The following is a 5409-nucleotide window of genomic DNA, read 5'->3' on the forward strand; positions in this document are numbered from 1 at the left end:
TCAAAGAACCAGCTCCAGGATTCACTTATTCTTTGTATGGTTCTCTTTGTTTCCACTTGATTGATTTCAGCCCTGAGTTTGATGATTTCCTGTCTGCTACTCCTCCTGGGTGAATTGGCTTTTTTTTGTTTGTTTGTTTCAGGGCTTTCAGGTGTGTCCTTAAGCTGTTAGTGTATGCTCTCTCCATTTTCTTTTTGGAGGCACTCAGGGCTATGAGTTTTCCTCTTAGCACTGCTTTCATTGTTTTCCAAAGATTTTGGTATGTTGTGCCTACATTTTCATTAAATTCTAAAAAGTCTCTGATTTCTTTCTTCTTTGGCCAAGGTGTCATTGAGTAGAGTATTGTTCAGCCTCCATGTGTATGGGGGTTTTCTGCTGTTTTTGTTGCTATTGAAAACCACTATTACTCCATAGTGATCTGACAGGAGGCATGGGATTAGTTTGATCTTCTTATATTTGTTGAGGCCTGCCTGTCTTGTGACCAATTATATGGTTGATTTTGGAGAAGGTACCATGAGGTGCTGGGAAAATGTATATTCGTTTGCTTTAGGGTGAAATGTTCTATAAATATCAGTCAAATCCAATTGCTCCAAAGCTTCAATTAGTTTTACTGTGTCCCTATTTAGTTTCTGTTTTCATGATTGGTCCATTGAGGAGAGTGGAGTGTTGAAGTCCCCCACAATTATTGTTAGGTGCAATGTGTGCTTTGAGCTTTAGTAAAGTTTCTTTTAAAAATATGGAACACTTCATGAATTTGCGTGTCATCCTTGCGCAGGGGCCATTCTAATCTTCTCTGTATAGTTCCAATTTTAGTATATGTGCTGCTGAAGCGAGCACACTTCAGCTGTCTTATTGCTCTAGCTAAGACCTTTAAATATTATATTGAATGCATATAGAAAGAGTGAATAACCTTGACTTGCTCCTGACTTTACTGGAATTGCATTGAGACTCTCCTCTTTTAAGTTGATGTTGGACATGAGCTTGTTTCAAATTACCATTATTATGCTTAGGTGTGTCCTTTGCACCCAAAATCTCTCAGTACTTTTAATTGATGGGATGTTGGGGTCTGTCAAAGGCCTTTTCTTTATCTAATGAAACAATCATGTGGATTTTATCTTTCATTTTTATATGGCAGATTACATTTATTTATTTACATATGTTGAACCATCTTTGCCTCTCTTGATTGATCATGGTAGATGATCTGTTTGATGCGCTCTTTCTTGCATTCTGTTTGCAAATGGCTTACTGAAAATTTTTGCCTCTAGGTTCATAAATGAAACTGAAGGGAATATGGGGATAAATACTGAAAATTAAAGGGTAATTAAAGGGTAGCATGTAAATCCAATGCAACAGAAGATTTCAGAAATGTATACATATATTAAAGCAATATAAGTGAAATCTTCAAATAATGGTGGAGACAGAGCCCCAACTATCCATCTCTTGTCACCAAATGAAGCTTCCAGCATCAGAATTGGCTTACATGTAACTGAGTCATTGGCCAAAGTGGTCCCATGGGAATCCTCAAACAATCCATATTGTTGCTAAGACTGTACGTTGCTCTCCACAAACTGATGGAAAGGCCCTAATACTGAAGACAACATTTACACAGCTTATTGAACTTGGAGATACAGGTCTGGTGTCTATGCAAAGACTTCAACCCTTTGTTCTACATCTTTGGTAAAAGGAAGTATTCTTCATCCTATCAAAAGAGAATTGTAAATACCAACCCAGGCCACAAGACATTTGATTTACAATGGTGTTCTGCATACAAGATATTCTAGGGCAATGGTATCTATCATAAATCTTGTTGAAGTATTCAACCAGCATCTGATTTGACTTAAAGCCCACTTCCCAACATGGAACTTCTTAGCTGACAAAAACAAATAAGCAGTCAGATAAATAGGCAAGCAAAACTGAGAATAGATAGCTCAGGGCCCTAAGGTAAAATCCAATACTACTGTTCTAGAAAAGCAAACAAACTGACATTCTGCTATACTCACAGATCAGTGCCTTGCTCGGCCATCATGGGAGAAGCTTCCTTCTGTAAATGCAGAGAACCAGAGCCAGACCATATTCTGAAAGTGAGAAACATAACATCAGTGAGCACTAAAAGGGAAATCTCCATTCAGTCTATCCCCCAGTGCTCAGAGGGGAAGAGGATGTAGAAAGTGAGACTCATAGAGGATGGCGGATACCAAGAAAACAATCTCCTGTGTATCAACATGACCAAAGCTCATATTAACTCACAGAGACTAAGGCAAAGGGCTTGTGTGGGTCTGTACCATGAGGACCTTGGTGTTTTGGTTTCCACTTTCTTGTTTTACTGGGATTCCTTTATGTGGGAATGAGTGAATCTGCTTTTTGTATTTTCATAGGTTCTTTTCTTCCTGTTTCTTTGTTCTGTCCAATTTCATTGTGTTAGTTATTGCTTAATATGATTATATATTATTGCATATTATATTTTGTATTATTAATATCCCTTAAAAGTCCATTTGTTTTCTAATGAGAGACAGAAGGGGAGTAAATCTGTATGTGAAGGAAGGTGGGAAAGAACTGGCAAGAGAAGAGGTAGGGGAACCCTAATTTGTTTTGTGCTATTTAGTATAAATTTTATGGACATTTAAACTCAATAATTAAATCTATGGGAATCTTCATGAAATGCATATTCAACCAAATTATTGCTTTTAGAGAACTTTAATGGCTTCACTGCTCTTTAAGTTAAATATAATCTAAGCTTTTCAGGAGCTGGGCCAAGCATACATTTTTAACTATAAGACCAATATTTACAACCAGCTATTGTCAGCTATGGCAAATTTCCTAAATAGGCATTTCTCATTGACTCTAAAATATTTTCACTCACACCTCATTCTCTGTCTAAAATTATTTTTTCACCTTTGTAACTGTTAATCTTGCAAATGCTGTATCACTGTGATGTTATCTTTAATTGCTCTTGTGTATTCTTCTATTCCCAGCCTGTTTTCAATGCACTGGAGCAAAACACTTTCTCCACGTTGCACACAAAATTTATTTCTTTCCATTCCCCCATACACTTACTTGTTAAAACCTGATACTATTGTAATTACTTGCTTATCTGTCTATCATTCCCAGCCTCTCTTTCTACTCCAAAAAAGTCTCAAGGGTATGAACTGCTTGAAAGACACTAACAAATGTTTATTGAAAATATTATTGGAAAGGTATATTGTCTAGAACTTAATCTAATTTCCTATAATGCATCTTAAATAAAACAGCCAAGATGCTGTACAATGCTACTGAATCCTATTATCAAGGAACTTCAGAAACTCTTGTTGAATATTTTCTCCTCTTACTTGTTCTTTCTTCCTCTACAATTTTTCTTCTCAAAATTACTGCAGATAGTTGCCAATGTGATAAACATACATTAAAACACACTATTTGACCATATTTTAATGCATAATTCAGTGATAATAATTATAATCATATTGTACAACTACCACCACAATTCTTTTCTAAAACCTTTTCACCTATCCATGCTGAAACTTCATATCCATGAAATAATGCCCTCTTTCCTTTTTTTCTTTCTCAGAAACCCTTAGAATCAATCTTTGTGACTTTGACCATTTCAGGTACTGAACTCACTTAAAGCTTAAGTTTTCTAACTATCTTGTCCCAGTATAATGTTTCAGGGTTCATCTATATTGTACTATGTGCGAAAATATTAAATACATTAAATACTATATTTATCCATTTACTCATGTACATGAATACACATGGGGAGTAATGGGATTATAATCATAGGTGCACAAATATATTTGATTCTACCAAATGAAAAAATTGGTCTGTAGATCAGACAAAGTTCTCAAAACAAAAAAAAAAATACAAATGGATAGTAAACCCTGATGGTAGTTTTCACTACACTTAGCTATCAGGGAAACCCAATCAATACCTCTTTATGATTTCCATGATTTCCAATCCATGTTCATTGATATTTAAACCACTATAGCTAGGTAATGTTATCAACAAAAATCTCAGCTGGTTAACTGATAAGGAAAATTTGGGACAGATGAATAATAGAGCATTACTAAACTGAAAAGAAAAATGAAATTATGAAATTCACAGGTAAATAAATGGAGCTGGAAAAAAATACCTAACTCAGTAGTCAGTCATCCAGAAAAGTAAATTCTCCATGTTTTATACTATATGGACCTGAACTTCAAATCTCCAACTCCAAACCAGGAAACACAAATCTTAACTATCTACATCCAACTATAGGCTGTAGGCATCTTTATTTGCCAATCAGGGATAACTTGGCACACAAGGTTACACAGCATCACTTTTGTACATGCAGATTATCTTGTCCCAGAGAGCAACCAGGCCTTGGGGGCCAGTATTTAGCATGACAATACATAGCAAATCTCATCACAGCCAGAACGGCCAAGATTAGGTATGCAAATGACAAAAATCTTAGTATTCATATAGAGAAAGGAGATCTCCTATGTACTATTTGTGGGAATATAAAATAGTATAGTCAGTGTGGAAATCAGGGTGGAGGTTTCTCAAAGAACTAGAAAGAGAATTACCATAAGACACAGCTGTATCACTGGGAATACACCCAAAGGTCCTTATATTTCACTACAAAGAAACATGCAAGTCCAATCCATGTTCATTGATATTTAAACCACTATAGCTAGGTAATGTTATCAATAAAAATCTCAGCTGGTTAACTAATAAGGAAAATTTGGGACAGATGAATAATAGAATATTACTAAACTGAAAAGAAAAATGAAATTATGAAATTCACAGGTAAATAAATGGAGCTGGAAAAAATACCTAACTCAGTAGTCAGTCATCCAGAAAGTCAAATTCTCCATGTTTTATCCTATATGGACCCAAACTTCAAATCTTTTGTGTTTTATATTTAACCTGGAGTTAAGGCCAGGAAACTGGAAATAAGGCCAGTGTGGCTGAAAAATTTGAAGGAGGTGCTTAGTAAAATACAGGCAAAATGAAGAGACAGAGAGAGGGAGAGGGAAAAGGAGAAGGAGGGAGGGAAGGAAAAGAGGAGGGGGAGAGAGAGAAAGAGAGAGAGAGAGAGAGAGAGAGAGAGAGAGAGAGAGAGAGAGAGAGAGAGAGAGAGAGAGAGAATAGGGTGAGGAGAGGTTTAAAAAGAAGATGGGAGAGAAAATGGAAAATGAGGTATTAGTTGAAGACTTAACCAAAATGAAAAGCACATGAAAAATCTCTATGGAAACTTATGATCTTCCAAATAGAGGAAATAAACTAGAAAGCATAGCCAAGCACAAGTAACATTAAACGAGAGAGGCATATACTGAATTAAATGTAGCAAACTTTCTACCCCACCTTTCATCATTCAGTTCACAGATGAAAGACACAACTTTTATATTTATGTCTTAGCACTAATGCTGGACAGGT

General features: G+C 35.8%; 1 non-coding gene across 1 annotated transcript; it reads right to left on the reverse strand.

Moving 5' to 3' along the window:
• Positions 1–730: 730 nt before the first annotated feature.
• Positions 731–837, reverse strand: LOC127676004 (U6 spliceosomal RNA). Its single transcript, XR_007975645.1, has one exon. It is a non-coding gene; the product is annotated as a U6 spliceosomal RNA (small nuclear RNA).
• Between the last annotated feature and the right edge of the window lie 4572 nt (positions 838–5409).

The sequence above is a fragment of the Apodemus sylvaticus genome, chromosome X, assembly GCF_947179515.1.
Source record: "Apodemus sylvaticus chromosome X, mApoSyl1.1, whole genome shotgun sequence".
NCBI lineage: Eukaryota > Metazoa > Chordata > Mammalia > Rodentia > Muridae > Apodemus > Apodemus sylvaticus.